Source organism: Arachis ipaensis, chromosome B3, assembly GCF_059453495.1.
Source record: "Arachis ipaensis isolate K30076 ecotype BB chromosome B3, ASM5945349v1, whole genome shotgun sequence".
Classification (NCBI taxonomy): Eukaryota; Viridiplantae; Streptophyta; class Magnoliopsida; order Fabales; family Fabaceae; genus Arachis; species Arachis ipaensis.
Window position 1 is genome coordinate 136303050 of NC_142438.1, and position 18698 is coordinate 136321747.

The following is an 18698-nucleotide window of genomic DNA, read 5'->3' on the forward strand; positions in this document are numbered from 1 at the left end:
CAAAAATCAAAACGTATAAAAATACCAGCTACCACTATAGATAAGATCTTAAAATTTAAAATATTTTCTATATTAGAGACATGTTATTTAAATTTATACTTTCAGATAAATATCCCAAAAAATAGTCTTGAAATAAAGATAGAAGAACTTTTGGATGAAATTTGTGCTGAAAATCCTTTAGATGTTAAAAATACAAATAACGAATTAGTAAGTATTAAATTAAAAGATCCTACAAAAGAGATAAATGTTCCAAATAAAATTCCTTATTCCGCAAAAGATAGAGAAGAGTTTTCATTAGAATGTAGAGATCTTTTGGAAAAAGGAATTATAAGATTAAGTAAAAGTCCTCATGCGGCTCCAGCCTTTTATGTCGAAAACAATAATGAAATTAAAAGGGGAAAACGAAGAATGGTTATTAACTATAAGAAGATGAATGAAGCAACTATTGGTGATGCTCATAAACTTCCAAGAAAAGATTCTATTTTAGAAAAAAATCAAAGGAGCAACTTGGTTTTCATCTCTTGATGCAAAATCAGGATATTGGCAGCTTCGTTTAGACGAAGAAACAAAGAAATTAACTGCTTTTACTTGCCCAACAAAAGAATCAACAAGTGTGTTACTCTATGAATGGAATGTATTACCATTCGGATTAAAACAAGCCCCAGGTATTTACCAAAGATTTATGGAAGAAAATCTAAAAGAGTTAAATGAATTTGTTTTAGTGTATATTGATGATATACTAATTTTTACAAAACAGGATAGAGAAGATCATCTTCAAAAATTATTAATAGTTTTAGAAAGATGTAAAGAAAAAGGATTAGTTCTTAGCAAAAAGAAAGCAAGAATAGCAAAACAAGAAATAGAGTTTCTTGGATTAATTCTATCTACTCAAGGAAAGCTAAAACTTCAACCAAATGTCCTAGAAAAGGTAAATTTATTTCCTAATAAAATAGAAGATAGAAAACAATTACAAAGATTTTTAGGATGTATAAATTATATTTCTGATCAAGGATTTTTAAAGAATATAACAGAATACACTAAAAGTTTATTTCCAAAAATAAGTACTAAAAAAGAATGGAAATGGGATGAAAAAGATAGTATGCAAATTCAAAGGATTAAAGAATTATGTGAAAAACTTCCAGAACTTTATATTCCAGAAGAAAATGACTACTTAATAGTAGAAACAGATGCTTCAGACATAACCTGGTCAGGATGTCTAAAAGCTAAGAAAGCTATAAAAAGTTTGGAACAAGGAAAAGAATCACTAGATTCTAAAGATTCCCTAAAGGAATTACTTTGCAGGTATATTTCAGGGACTTTTACTCCAACAGAACAAAGATATACCACTCATGAAAAGGAAACTCTAGCAGCAATTAAATCTCTTAAGAAATGGAAAATTGATTTACTATCAAGAGAATTTACATTAAGGACAGATTCAAGCTACCTAACAGGTTTCATACGATATAATTTAAAAGTTGATTATAATCATGGACGATTGGTAAGATGGCAATTATTTTTGTTACAATATCCAATAAAAATTGAATATATTAAGGGTGTCAAAAATGTTATTGCAGATACATTAACAAGAGAATGGAGTTCGTCTACAACGCATTAGATCAAGAAATTCAAAAATATGAGCAAGAGCTCGAAAAATGCAAGCATTGTCAGCAAATAAGGACATAGATCCAATCCCTCAAGAAGGCCATCGAAGCAATGAAATCAACACAACAAGCAGAAACATCAGAGTTCAGCCAGCTAAGCATGGTGGACAAATCAGGTGAAGAAAAAATTTCAGAAAATAAAACAATTGCTGAAATCATTAAAAAATTCACCCAAGATAAAAAATATTATGTAATTTATAATGGCCCCATGAAAGGAGTATATGATGCCTGGGAAAAAGCAGCACCATTCACACACCAGTCAAAGATAATTCATAAAGGAGGGTTCCTAACACTAGAAGAGGCAAAGAAATCCTTCAAGGAATATGAAGCTCTCCATCCAGAGCAAACCCTAAAAAGAGCAGATAAAGCTCCAATTCAAACACAGAGAACAGGGATAATAAGAAACATTCCTACAAGGGCTGAAATCAAGGAAAAGAAAAAGGTCTGTAGATCTAATCTCAGAGAAATCCTTAACATAGTCCTGAATTGGACTGAAGAAAAAAGGGCAATTTTGGGATATTATCCTGTTGCCAAAGAACAGCTAACAAAGCTGGTTATATTTTCAGATGCTTCCCCATCTGACACCTATCAGTTTTTCCAGTATGGATTAATTGATACAATCTTAATTTTTAATGATCTAAAAATTATTAGTGAGTTTCCTGCAGGATTCGTTGATGCAGTAAAGAGATTTAAAAATATGATTAACAATGTAAATCTAAGGGATATATCCCTAAAATTTACAAACAGTCAACTTATTTTTAATGAAGAAGAAGAATGCTTGGTTCCAGCACACCAAGTAATATTCATGTCCGTCTTCCCAGGAAATTTTCAACCAATTGATCAAATTCAAGATTTAACAATTTACAGTCATGAAGGAAGGCTAGCCAGCACATTAGCAAGGGTCTTTGAAAGAACTCAAAAAATAACGAAGGAATCTCACACAAGGATTAATTATAAAAGTAGAAATACTCAGCTTGTGTCCAGTAAAAGAAATGAAATTGAAGAAAGAGAGATGAGACTCTTGGTAGAATTTGAATCAGCATTCTATAACTTATCTGGACTTTTAGAAAAGCTCCCTGAAGGGATAAAGAGGAATCTCTGCTATTTGATAAAAGACAGAGAAGACCACAAGTGCCAGCTATGTGCCTCAGAGTTATCTGAAGAAAGCAATAATGAAACGGAATCAACTCACATGATGAAGGAAGAAGACAATACATCTGACGGTCACATGATAAAAGAAGAGGACAGCACATCTGAAGCATCTCTCAACATTATTGCATAGTGACGTAAGCACTTAGGTCATAGAGCACCAACAATGTAGCTGGTGAAAGAGAACAAACAATGACGTAAGCAATGACGTCATAAGAAGGGTAAGGATGAGAATTGTCCATCAAACCCAACTATTATAAATAGGCTGCTTAGGCAATTGTAAAGGCATCAGACAATAGGAAGCAGGAGGCTAAGAGTACTCATATGCTAGAAGAGCAAGGAGGAAGCTGCCGAGGCGATTCTATAGTCTGAGGAAGAATCCCCTTAGGGAAAAATAGTTCTAAACTCCCCTCTGGAGTTAGTATCTACAATCTCCCCTCTGGAGATAAAAACCCCTTATGTAAAATATACTAAATAAAGGAAGTTTTTCTCCAGAAAGGTACATCTTCATTCTAGTCTTTCAATTATGAATTATTTAGAAAGTTTAGAATTAACAGAAGAATCTGATTATTATAGATTAACTGCTTTATTAGATAATGAAAAGCAGGCTGTTCTAAAAACAGAATTAAATCTCAAATCAAATGAAAATTTTAATAAACAAAATCTTTTAAAAGAAGTTTTTAACAGAAAAAATATAATATACTATGGAAAAATTCAACTTGAAGCTCCTATAAAAATAAAATCTGCCAATGGAGAACTTGAAATAGCTTTGATAAATAATGAAGAATTGAGTAAACAGATTGAGAAAATTAAGGATCAACAAAAAAGATCTAAAATTGGATGGATTCATATTAGTACTATACAAGTCTTAATTAAATCTACATATATGAAAGGAATTAATTCACCAATAAGTTTAGCAATCTGTGACAAAAGAATTACTGATGACCCAATAGATCAAATAATTGGAATTATTCATGGAAATTTGGCAAACGTAAATGTTAAATTTAATGCCCACCTTGGATATGCTATACCTTTATCAACTGAAAATCTTGGAAGATCTGTAAGTTTGGCTTATAAATTTCATAGAAAGAATCTAATGGAACAAGATGATGAACCATTTTCAATTACATATGCAATAAATTATGCTTTAACAAATAGCCATCATAGTATAATATTTAAAAACAGAGAAAGAATTTATGTCGATGAATTATTTCAGAAAATTGTAAAAACAGAAATACCAAAATATAAAGCTATTGAAAACTCAGTTCTATTATTAAAAGAACCATCAGGAAAATTGGTTTCATCAAATTTTCAAATAAGAGAATCTAAAATTAATAGTCCCTTAAATTTATCTAAGTTAAAGATTAAAGAAGAAGATTCTGAAATAAAAGAATTAACAAAAAAGGTCGAAAAATTAAATGAAACCCTAAATACTAAATTATGACAATAAATAAAGAAGAAATGTATGTAACTTATCAAGATAAGAAACAAGAGCTCTTTGAAAGAGAAAATCGTTTGAATTATTTGCAGTTCTCTGAAATAAATCAAAGAGCATTTAAAACTCTAAAAATAATCTATGACAAGTTAAAAAGAGAAGTTGAAGAGTTAGAAAAATTAATAGAATCTCTAGAAAAAAGTGATGAAGCAATGATAGAATTTGCAGAAATTCTAAAATAAATAATGAAGCATACAAAGATTGAAAGACCAGAAAATAAAATAAAAAGAAAAAGAGCGAAAAAATTAAAAAGTAAAATAAAGGAGTATAAAAAAGAATTAAATAATCTTCAGATCGAAATTGATGACCTTATAATAAAAAGGATAGAAATAAGAATAAATATAAACAAGTTGGAGTTAAACTTAAAAAATTTATAAATGCCTGGAAAACCATATTATGACTTAAAAGAATTAAAGCTGTTAAAAGAAAAAATGGAGAATGAGGTTGAAAAATTAAAAAGATATTTAGAAACAACGGAAAGTGTAGAAATAAAAGAAGTTTTTGAAGATTTGAAAAAATATATTAAAGAAAAAGACAAACAGATAAAAGATTTTATAAACAATAATCCATGCAAAAAAGAATATTATAAACTAAAACAAGATTAAAAAAACTATAAAAATCAGAATTATAAATACTAGTAATAATAGAAATTTTCAACATCTTCAAATCTATACACATTATAAACATAAAAGAGTTAAAAATTGGTATCAGAGCCGAGTTAACGATTAAGGGTAACACTTTCTCTTTAAGCAACACTTTTAGTGATACGCTTTTAAACCAAATAAAAACAAAAATCTGTAAATCTGTACCAAAATGCATCTGTACACTAGATGGACCCATATAAATATATACAGCTATGTTTAAAACTAATACTAAATTATAGTGCAAAATTTAATAATTTTTTTGAGATATAATAATATTAAATAAATTTTATGATTTGTCTACTGCATAAAAAAATGTGTGGCATAATAATCTAATTAAACATAAAAATTTATTAATAATTAATTATTCCTACTTACAATTTTATAATATTTATTATTATTAAAGATTTAGTTACATTTTAATGACTATTTATTTATTAATTTCGTATGCTATTTATTTCATAAGAATCTTGTTTGAATAATAATATGCTTAAAATGAATACTCATTTTAAAATTTTAGTTCCTAAAATATTGTTGGAAGAATTTAATTAATGGATATAGATATTAAAATATTAATGCTTGTTTATTTGTGCAAAATAGATATAAATTTTGTATAGAAGATAAAAAACGCTTCTCTATAAAGAAGTTCAAATTTTTGGTTAACTAAAAAAGAGTACGACTGAGCTCATTAAATGTGAATTTATGGAGATAGTATTATATATTAATTATGAATTGGCTGAACCCACCTACTTCACTTACTCAAAACTGTTGGCTGATAAAAATGTTCATCTTCCTTCATCTAAGTGGCAACGAAAAACGCCAAAAAAATGAAAAAGCTTTTTTATGACCATTTTTCAACTACTTCTAAATAGTTTCATATGTTACTCATGGGGATCTCTTAGAATGCATTGGTTATAGCTGCATACACGCGCAGGATGAATATTTATACATGTTTATATTTGTTTCCATTTGAAGTTTGAAACAGTAAACTATGTAATTGATAATTGTTGGTTGGTTTGTTAAATGAGTAGGTGACGAAATAAAATAATGTTGTAATAGAATAATCATCTGGATGAAAATGGCAATAATTTCTTCATTACTTGACTGGCTCTTTGTACAGAGTAGTATGTACAAACCTCTCTCTGAATTTATTTATTGAGAACAGTAACGATTGAGCTCATGGAGGTAGATCTTGGTTTTGATTTGGTTTATTTTTTCATGGTAATTAGGAAACAAAAACTGATGTGAGAATTGTACATTGTCTCCATGGAGATTATTTCGGTAACCACCAAGATTGGGGAATAACATTGTAACACCCTACCATACAGAGTCTTATGCTTAAGTCATAATTCAGAGATGGCAAGGTATTACGACCTCTAAAACAAAAATTCAGTACATATAGTAGTATGAATAATTGATTATAACTAGGAGCCTTTGTAGAAAAAGGGGGTAAACAAAAACCGTAATCTCGAACGCGCAACACTCCGATCGATAACGTAACGAGCAAAGGATAAGCTAACGCAAGATCATATTTATACAAAAGAGTGTCAAAAACAGGAATATCAAGACTCAAAATCCGGCCGCGAAGATAACCGGCCTGAGCATAGCAATATATACATATGTTAAAATAAGGAAACCCCAAAGGAAACCCAAAGGGACACAAATACAAAAACCTATTCTCCAAAACCCCCTATAAGAGGAGTCATCAAAATTTGTATTATTTAATGGAGATAAAAGTATCTAAACAAGATATATAAACCAAAACAGAGTTCCGAGAACAAAGGATCTTCGCTAATCCAGAAGTCTCCAGCATGCCTCAACGAGAAGCCTCGCGTCCTGCATCTGAAAACCACAAAATCCGCATGGGTGAGAACCAGAGGTCCCCATCACGGTAACAGCTTCCACATATATAATACATAATAATAGAGAAAAGCCGAAGGCAATCCTAGAACTTCCTCCAGATAATATCAAAGCTTATAAACAAGCTAAACCGTAAGTGGCAACTGACTAAAGATTCTTCAGTCTAACTAATACTTCCCTTTCCAATTCCTTCAGACCTCCCAACCACCAGCAGGAGTATAATATAGCAAACACAGTTATATCAGACAAGAGATTTATAAATAGGAACAGATAAGGCATTTAGGCAATTAGCAAGTAATATGCAGTCAAATAGGCAATCTCAAACAATTCATGTAGTATGCTTATGATGCATGCTTGTCCCTAGTGGCTGATGATATCATCTGTCGGTTATAGAGCCAACCCGACAAGTCCTGGTAGCTAGCCATTGGACTGTCCCTCTGTCGTGCATCCCCAACTCGAGTTATACTCATCATAAACTTGATCATAATCATGATCCATATCCATCACCCTCACTGGTGAATATTTATCCATCACCATCACTGGTGAATATTTATGGGGGCGAGCTCATCCGGGCCTTTCACAGTGCCCGGCCACACTTACGACATTGGGTTAATAGAGCTTCGAGTCTCAACCTGGAGCACATGGTGGCTAGCCATTGCTACTACCCAGGGAAACCCTCATCTCCAATGGTGGAAGTGCAAACATTCACAATTCATTCAACAGCATATATGCATTTATATTTAGCCATAAACATGGCTCCGCCGTCACACGGCATAATCCAGCCATCCGGCTCACGGTTAAATCCATAACCAGCCAATTTATTAACAATTATGGCCCTTCGGCCCATGGCATAACAAGCACTTCCACCGCCATTCTCCGCATCTCACATAATCATCTTTGATCATCAATGATCATTCATTTTTCCCCTTACTTCACTCGCAAGTTACCGCATTCACTAGCCCTTTTTCTCATGCTAGGCATATCATAATGATTTAAGACATAAGTGGTGAGATCAGAGGCTTAGAAGTATGAAATTTGGCTTTTAAAACTCAAAAATCAACTTTGGGATGAAAACAGGGCCACGCGTACGCGCACTCCACGCGCACGCGTGGATGGCCTTAAAACTCATCGACGCGCAAGCGTCATACGCGCGAACGCGTGGGTTGAAAAATATCCAAACGGCGCGCAAGCGTCAGCCACGCGTACGCGTGGGTGCTCTTACGCCCAGGCACAAAACTGGCACAATTCTGGCACAACTCTCTGGAAAATGGCTGGGCATATGGCGCAGCGCATCGACGCGCCCGCGCACACCACGCGCACGCGTGGATGGTGCTTCCTGGAAGAATGGCGCGCACGCGCCAAGTGCGCCTACGCGCGGAGGGTTATTCTGCTAAAAATTTTCTAAGTTAAAAGCTGCATAATTAACAGATTCAACCCCCAATCTTCCAACGGTCATAACTCTCTCATTTTAAATCATTTTTCACCCGTTCTTCGAACGGCATGGACATCCCGGATCCAATTTCATTTCTAAACAGATTTGGCACAAATCAGAGATCCGTAGTCCAAGTTATGTCCCATCAAAGTATGCCCAAAAACCATGTTTTCATACAAAACCACAAAGTGCCATTTTCAAAACAAGCCACTTTCAACTGTTTTCAAAAATCAATCAAAACATGCCAATTTCAACCCTTTTCTTTGAAATCATTCAAAATGTACCAAAATTAACAACAAGCCATCCTCAACTCACACATTGACACTCTACCAAATTTTCCAAAATCACATCCAACCATTTTAACACTTCTCAATCAAATGGCTAAAGGACAAACACAATATCATATCATACATCCTTCCTCATCCCAATTTCCAATAATACCATTTCCAATCAACCATCATTATACATAATCATCATCATACTCACCATCAACATGGTACCACCCACCAATTCAACCTCAATCATCCATCAAGCATATAGCACAACATGCATTTCTCATATATCACAAAATCAAGGCATCAATATTCATAATCACATATATGATCACATCATATATCTCAACCAATCAACAACATCATCAATTCAATGCTTATCTTAGGGCCTCTAGCCTAAGTATTTCCTACCACATTACATATTAGATACGAGAAACCGAAACCATACCTTAGCCGATTTCCCAAGCTCAACCGGAGTACTTCCAAACCACTTGTCCACAAGCTCTCAAGGTATCAACACCTCCAAGAACAGATTTTATCACACAAAACCCTCTTCCAAGCTTTCCAAAATCACCAATCAAGCTCCAATATTCACATATACACAACCTAAGCCACAATCATTGTACCCATACACAACATCTCAATACCCAAACATCATAGAACAATAATTTACACTAGGGTTGAGAATCTTACCACACCCAAGGTCCAAGGAGACAAGATTAACCTTCTCCTTCAAGAGAGTTGGGTCCTATAACATCAAAGAACCCAAAATCTCAACATTTTTGCTCATGAAACTCGAAATCAAGGGCTGGAATTTCGAACAGTAAAACGTGGCTTACCTCAAGATTAATTGTATGGGTTTTGTAGAGCTCTCCGCGGTGAACGCGTGGCCGCAAACGGAGCGGCAATCGGAGCTCTAGATCAAAAGTTATGGTGGTTTGAAGACCAAGTGAGAGATAGAACTTGAGAGAGTGTTCTTTCCTCCATGGCCTCCATTTCAGCGTGTTTAGTGTCTCAAATGAGGAGAGAGAGTGCTGAAAACTAGGGTTTTGGTTTAGTTTAGTTGGGCCAAGGGCCCACTTTGGGTCCGGTTGGCCCGGTTTGGCCCGTTCGGTCCAATCTTGGTCCGATTTCTATAAAATTGGTACCGAAATTCTCGTCTCAATTTCCTCTATCATATTAAGCCATAAAAATAACATTTTTGGCTTTCTAGAATAAATTCTCATTTATGGGTTAATTAGCCGTTAATTAACCGGATCTTACATTCTACCCACCTAATTGGGAATTTTGCCCACAAAATTCAAATTCAAAGTCAATTACCTGAGAATAAGTGCGGAAAATCCGTTCGCATCTCCGACTCAAGTTCCCAAGTGTGTTCCTCAACACCGCCTCGACTCCAAGCCACTTTGACTAATGAAACCTCTTTTCCACGCAACCGTTTGATACTAGTATCATCAATTCTGACTGGAGCCACTGGAAGCGTCAAATCTTCTCTTAACTGAACCGATTCAGGTTCTAACACATGGCTAGCATCAGGAGTGTACTTTTGAAGCTGCGACACGTGAGATACGTCGTGCAGGTTCAAAAGATGAGGTGGTAGAGCCATTCGATACGCCACCGGCCCAATCCTCTCCAGGATCTGAAATGGACCAATGTATCGAGGATTCAACTTCTTTGCTTTAATCGCTCTACCTACTCCTGTGGTCGGAGTAACCTTAAGGAAAACATGATCTCCTGCCTCAAATTCCAAGGGCTTCCGCCTCTGATCGGCGTAACTCTTCTGGCGACTCTGCGCCGTAAGCATCCTATCTCGGATTTTCTTGACTTGTTCAATGGTCTCAGCTATCATTTCCGGCCCCAACAAGCCTTTCTCTCCAGCTTCATACCAACATAGCGGAGATTGACATTTCCTCCCATACAATGCTTCATACGGAGCCATTCCGATGCTCGCATGGTAACTATTATTGTATGCAAACTCCACTAACGGCATATACCGATCCCAACTCGCCGGTTGGTCCAAAACACAAGCTCTCAACATATCCTCTAGTGTTTGGATCGTCCTCTCGGATTGACCATCTGTTTGAGGATGGTAAGCTGTACTCAAGCTTAATCGGGTTCCAAAAGCTTTCTGAAATGCACCCCAGAACCTCGAAGTGAAACGAGGATCTCTATTAGAGATTATAGTAGCAGGTACACCATGGAGTCTCACAATCTCCTTTATGTATAATCGAGCTAGCTCCGCAAGGGTGTAGGTCATCCGAATGGGCAAAAAGTGAGCTGACTTCGTCAGTCGGTCCACAATTACCCAGATAGCATCAAAACCAGTCCTAGTCCTTGGCAATCCCGACACAAAGTCCATTGCAATACTTTCCCACTTCCATTGCGGAACCTCTAAAGGTTGCAACATCCTGGAAGGTCTTTGATGTTCAATCTTTACCTTTTGACAAGTTAAGCACTTTGAAACATATTCTGCCACATCATTCTTCATACCCGGCCACCAAAACATCGCCTTTAAATCATGGTACATCTTAGTACTTCCCGGGTGAATGGAGAATCCGCTTTTGTGTGCCTCCTTTAAGATATCTTGCCTCAAAGTGCCAACATCCGGCACAATGATCCTACCCTTGAATCTCCATAACCCATCTTTTTCTTCCGACACTCTCCACTGTTTTCCTTGCTCGATAGCTGGTAACACCTTCCATAATGCTTCATCATTTTCATGAGCCTTTAGGAGTTCGGACTTAAAATCACTCGAGATTTCTAATCGGCTCAAACACAAGATTCCAGATACTTCTCGAACACCAATTTTTAGACTCTCGAATCCCTTGAGCAACTTCTCCTCTTGAAGCATCATCCAAGACGCATACAACGACTTCTAACTTAACGCATCCGCCACTATATTCGCCTTTCCAGGATGGTAATTCAACTCAAAGTCGTAGTCTTTCAACAATTCCATCCACCTCCTCTGCCTCATATTAAGCTCTTTCTGATCAAAGAGATATTTCAGGCTCTTGTGATCAGAGAAGACTTGGAACTTAACCCCATAGAGATAATGCCTCCACACCTTCTAGGCAAACACAACCGCAGCGAGTTCCAAATCGTGCGTAGGGTAACTAACTTCATGAGGTCTTAACTGTCGTGAGGCATACGCCACCACATTATGATGCTGCATCAGCACGCATCCTAGACCCTTTAGTGAGGCATCACAGTACACCTCAAATGGTTCGTTCGGCTCAGGTAACACCAACACAGGTGCAGTAGTCAGCTTTTTCTTCAATGCCTGAAAGCTCTCCTCGCACTCAGGAGTCCAAACAAACGGAGTGTCTTTGCGAGTTAACTTTGTCAACGGCAAAGCTAATTACGAAAAGCCTTTGATGAACCTTCGATAATAGCCATCTAAACTGAGAAAACTCCTTATCTCAGTTACTGTGGTTGGTTGCTTCCAATCCATCACAGCTTCTACCTTAGTTGGATCTACGGCTATTCCCTTCTTACTCACCACGTGACCCAAAAACTTCACCTCATCCTTCCAAAACTCACACTTAGACAGTTTCGCATAGAGTTTCTTCTCCTTTAAAATCTGCAACACGGTCCTCAAGTGTTCTGCATGCTCTTCTTCAGTCTTGGAGTAAATTAGTATGTCGTCAATGAAGACAACAACGAATTTATCCAGAAACAGACGGAATACTCTATTCATGTAATCCATGAATACTGCAGAAGCGTTCGTCAACCCAAAGGACATTACAGTATACTCGTAATGACCATAACGAGTCCTGAAAGCGGTCTTAGGGATATCCTCACCCCTCACCCTTATCTGGTGATAACCGGATCGCAAATCGATCTTAGAGAAAACCCCAGCTCCTTGTAACTAGTCGATGAGATCATCAATTCTCGGCAATGGGTATTTATTCTTTATGGTGACCTTGTTCAGCTGCCTGTAATCCACACAGAGCCGCATACTTCCATCTTTCTTCTTTACCAGTAACACTGGAGCACCCCACAGGGAAACACTTGGTCGGATAAAGTTCTTACCCAACAATTCCTCTAACTGAGACTTTAGCTCGGCCATCTCTAACGGTGACATCCTATAAGGAGCACTTGAGATTGGTCCCGCCCCAGGCACCAACTCAATAGCAAACTCGACCTCTCGGTTAGGTGGAAATTCCTCAATATCGTCGGAAAACACTTCCGGAAACTCACACACTACTGGAATCTGATCCAACCTTTGATCATCACCCGAAACACCCGCGGTTAACAACAAAATACCCTGACATTCGATTCCAGAACAGTTCACCATCATCGAATTCAAGTAATAATTATTTACCACGACCGGCCCTTCTGTATCCTCCGGCATAAAGTACACCGACTTGGTAGAACAATCAAGCAGGACATGGTTTTCGGATAACCAGTCCAATCCCAAGATAAGATCAAGACCGATCATCGGTAAGCAGATTAAATTATGGACAAAATCACGATGCTTGAACCTAAACGAAACTTTCGGGCATCCTAGCCTAGTTACCATGGCTTCATGGGTAGCATTATACACTTTTAAGTCATAACCTAAGGTTACGATCTTCAATCCTAATTCATGGGCTTTCTCAAATGCAATAAATGAATGCGATGCTCCCGAATCAAATAAAGCATTTAAAGTTTGACCAGCCATTTCACAGTTACCTCGAATGAGTGTCTCAGATCCTTCTGCACCCACAGCTGAGGTGGTGAACACCCGACCAGTTTGCTGTGCTTTCCCAGCACCTTGCTTTTGCTTCTCCGGACAACTTGCGGCTTTATGCCCCGCCTTTCCACAATTGTAGCACAAACCCCATCCGGCCTTGCATGGTACTCCCGGATGGTGACTCCCACACCTAGTACAAGCTTGATCATTCTGAGGCTGCTTCCCAAACCTTTTTCCTTGGGAGTAGTTGTTGTTGGGCCTCCTAAAAGAACCTCCCCTCTTGAAAGACGGGCCTCTAGGTGCAAAGCTCTTCCTTCGGTTATGTGGAAATGACCCTTTGTGACTTCCTTTCTCAGCGGCTGCCCTCTTCACACACTCTTCAGCAACCCTACACTTGTTCACCAACTCAGAGAAAGTCCTAATCTCCATTGGTCCCACTGAACTGAAAATATCGCTCCGGAGTCCTCCTTCGTACTTAACACACTTCCATTCCTCATATTCCACCGGAGTCCCTTGACACATACGAGAGAATCTGAACAGCTCCTCAAACTTGTCAGTATACTCAGATACGGACATAGTACCCTGCTTCAGCAGCAACATTCAAGTTCCTTGGCCGTCCTAGCAGAAGTCGGAAAGTACTTCTTATAGAACTCCTCTTGGAAGATATCCCAGGTAATATCATCATCACCCTGCTGCAGGAGACGTCGGATACCTTGCCACCAATGCGACGCTTCGCCAGTGAGCAAATAGGTAGCAAACTCAACACGCTGTCCTTCAGGCACCACCTGCGCTTGCAGTGCTCGTTCCATGGCCTGAAACCATGTATCGGCCTCAGTCGGGCTAGTAGTTTCCTTGAACTTCGGGGAATTAACCTTCAAAAAGTTCGCCAGTGTCATCGGGCCCTGAACTCCACCTCCGTCATTACCATGGTTGTTCATCTGTTGACCAAGAGCCTCAACAGTGGCTTGCATAGCAGCAACCATGTTCTCCAACGCAGTCATAAAGTTTACCGGGTCATTAGGGTTATTCACCGGCGCACGAGTATTCGTATGACCTCTCCCACGGCCTCTACCGCGTCCACGGGGCGCCATCTGGTTCCTATACACACCAAACAATCGATATTAAGATGATCAGTCTCAATATCGGAAGTTTAGTGCTTCAAAGTCCCAAATGCATGCTCATGAACGTTTATGCTAACTATATCAAGTAGATATACTAACAGCACATAACACACATACAGAGAATGCACAGAAGCATAGTCAGTCCATTCCTCAGGCTCTACAGGAATGAACTGCTCTGATACCATAATGTAACACCCTACCATACAGAGTCTTATGCTTAAGTCATAATTCAGAGATGGCAAGGTATTACGACCTCTAAAACAAAAATTTAGTACATATAGTAGTATGAATAATTGATTATAACTAGGAGCCTTTGTAGAAAAAGGGGGTAAACAAAAACCGTAATCTCGAACGCGCAACACTCCGATCGATAACGTAACGAGCAAAGGATAAGCTAACGCAAGATCATATTTATACAAAAGAGTGTCAAAAACAGGAATATCAAGACTCAAAATCCGGCCGCGAAGATAACCGGCCTGAGCATAGCAATATATACATATGTTAAAATAAGGAAACCCCAAAGGAAACCCAAAGGGACACAAATACAAAAACCTATTCTCCAAAACCCCCCTATAAGAGGAGTCATCAAAATTTGTATTATTTAATGGAGATAAAAGTATCTAAACAAGATATATAAACCAAAACAGAGTTCCGAGAACAAAGGATCTTCGCTAATCCAGAAGTCTCCAGCATGCCTCAACGAGAAGCCTCGCGTCCTGCATCTGAAAACCACAAAATCCGCATGGGTGAGAACCAGAGGTCCCCAGTACGGTAACAGCTTCCACATATATAATACATAATAATAGAGGAAAGCCGAAGGCAATCCTAGAACTTCCTCCAGATAATATCAAAGCTTATAAACAAGCTAAACCGTAAGTGGCAACTGACTAAAGATTCTTCAGTCTAACTAATACTTCCCTTTCCAATTCCTTCAGACCTCCCAACCACCAGCAGGAGTATAATATAGCAAACACAGTTATATAAGACAAGAGATTTACAAATAGGAACAGATAAGGCATTTAGGCAATTAGCAAGTAATATGTAGTCAAATAGGCAATCTCAAACAATTCATGTAGTATGCTTATGATGCATGCCTGTCCCTAGTGGCTGATGATATCATCTGTCGGTTATAGAGCCAACCCGACAAGTCCTGGTAGCTAGCCATTGGACTGTCCCTCTGTCGTGCATCCCCAACTCGAGTTATACTCATCATAAACTTGATCATAATCATGATCCATATCCATCACCCTCACTGGTGAATATTTATCCATCACCATCACTGGTGAATATTTATTTATGGGGGCGAGCTCATCCGGGCCTTTCACAGTGCCCGGCCACACTTACGACATTGGGTTAATAGAGCTTCGAGTCTCAACCTGGAGCACATGGTGGCTAGCCATTGCTACTACCCAGGGAAACCCTCATCTCCAATGGTGGAAGTGCAAACATTCACAATTCATTCAACAGCATATATGCATTTATATTTAGCCATAAACATGGCTCCGCCGTCACACGGCATAATCCAGCCATCCGGCTCACGGTTAAATCCATAACCAGCCAATTTATTAACAATTATGGCCCTTCGGCCCATGGCATAACAAGCACTTCCACCGCCATTCTCCGCATCTCACATAATCATCTTTGATCATCAATGATCATTCATTTTTCCCCTTACTTCACTCGCAAGTTACCGCATTCACTAGCCCTTTTTCTCATGCTAGGCATATCATAATGATTTAAGACATAAGTGGTGAGATCGGAGGCTTAGAAGTATGAAATTTGGCTTTTAAAACTCAAAAATCAACTTTGGGATGAAAACAGGGCCACGCGTACGTGCACTCCACGCGCACGCGTGGATGGCCTTAAAACTCATCGACGCGCAAGCGTCATACGCGCGAACGCGTGGGTTGAAAAATATCCAAACGGCGCGCAAGCGTCAGCCACGCGTACGCGTGGGTGCTCTTACGCCCAGGCACAAAACTGGCACAATTCTGGCACAACTCTCTGGAAAATGGCTGGGCATATGGCGCAGCGCATCGACGCGCCCGCGCACACCACGCGCACGCGTGGATGGTGCTTCCTGGAAGAATGGCGCGCACGCGCCAAGTGCGCCTACGCGCGGAGGGTTATTCTGCTAAAAATTTTCTAAGTTAAAAGCTGCATAATTAACAGATTCAACCCCCAATCTTCCGACGGTCATTAACTCTCTCATTTTAAATCATTTTTCACCCGTTCTTCGAACGGCATGGACATCCCGGATCCAATTTCATTTCTAAACAGATTTGGCACAAATCAGAGATCCGTAGTCCAAGTTATGTCCTGTCAAAGTATGCCCAAAAATCATGTTTTCATACAAAACCACAAAGTGCCATTTTCAAAACAAGCCACTTTCAACTCTTTTCAAAAATCAATCAAAACATGCCAATTTCAACCCTTTTCTTTGAAATCATTCAAAATGTACCAAAATTAACAACAAGCCATCCTCAACTCACACATTGACACTCTACCAAATTTTCCAAAATCACATCCAACCATTTTAACACTTCTCAATCAAATGGCTAAAGGACAAACACAATATCATATCATACATCCTTCCTCATCCCAATTTCCAATAATACCATTTCCAATCAACCATCATTATACATAATCATCATCATACTCACCATCAACATGGTACCACCCACCAATTCAACCTCAATCATCCATCAAGCATATAGCACAACATGCATTTCTCATATATCACAAAATCAAGGCATCAATATTCATAATCACATATATGATCACATCATATATCTCAACCAATCAACAACATCATCAATTCAATGCCTATCTTAGGGCCTCTAGCCTAAGTATTTCCTACCACATTACATATTAGATACGAGAAACCGAAACCATACCTTAGCCGATTTCCCAAGCTCAACCGGAGTACTTCCAAACCACTTGTCCACAAGCTCTCAAGGTATCAACACCTCCAAGAACAGATTTTATCACACAAAACCCTCTTCCAAGCTTTCCAAAATCACCAATCAAGCTCCAATATTCACATATACACAACCTAAGCCACAATCATTGTACCCATACACAACATCTCAATACCCAAATATCATAGAACAATAATTTACACTAGGGTTGAGAATCTTACCACACCCAAGGTCCAAGGAGACAAGATTAACCTTCTCCTTCAAGAGAGTTGGGTCCTATAACATCAAAGAACCCAAAATCTCAACATTTTTGCTCATGAAACTCGAAATCAAGGGCTGGAATTTCGAACAGTAAAACGTGGCTTACCTCAAGATTAATTGTATGGGTTTTGTAGAGCTCTCCGCGGTGAACGCGTGGCCGCAAACGGAGCGGCAATCGGAGCTCTAGATCAAAAGTTATGGTGGTTTGAAGACCAAATGAGAGATAGAACTTGAGAGAGTGTTCTTTCCTCCATGGCCTCCATTTCAGCGTATTTAGTGTCTCAAATGAGGAGAGAGAGTGCTGAAAACTAGGGTTTTGGTTTAGTTTAGTTGGGCCAAGGGCCCACTTTGGGTCCGGTTGGCCCGGTTTGGCCCGTTCGGTCCAATCTTGGTCCGATTTCTATAACATTGGTACCGAAATTCTCGTCTCAATTTCCTCTATCATATTAAGCCATAAAAATAACATTTTTGGCTTTCTAGAATAAATTCTCATTTATGGGTTAATTAGTCGTTAATTAACCGGATCTTACATTAATCATCGCCTATATTTCCTTTCTACCAATATTAATTTTATATTTTGTTAAAACAGAGTTAGATAATTGATTTAAGTTGTTTTGTCTTTCAGTACTTACAAATTGGCGCTTGGTTGTGATCCGGATTTGGAAAATTCCATTAATACTGAAATTGTTGATGATGGGTGTGATATAATATCTTTAATTATAAGTTGTCTACTCAATGGTAATGAGACTTCTTCCATGCTTTAGGTACTTGCTTACTCATTCATGTTTAACCAAAAATATCATAATATTCAACTACGTTGTATGCAAAATGTTAAATGAAGATTAATACTTATGACATGAAAATGAAATTGGGTGGATACAAAGTTGATTAGAGATGTTAATTATGTTTATATATAATTGGGTCACATCAAGAATTAGTAGAATCTTGTACAGTTTGTAGTTGTTCCATTAGTTGAAATATCACATAGAAGGTTTATGTTACAAATGAATTTTATGTTGGGAAAAGGTTGCTCAATTAGAACTAAATATATCATAATAATTAAATTATGCTAATTAAATTCATATTTAATCTGGTCTAAAAATAATCCGAAAAAAATTATCATGTAATGTGTAGTGGTTTCTATCCTTCTGTAGTCTTATTTTAGATTGTAAGTTTGATTGACCGTTTTCGAAGAAATATGACTGATAAA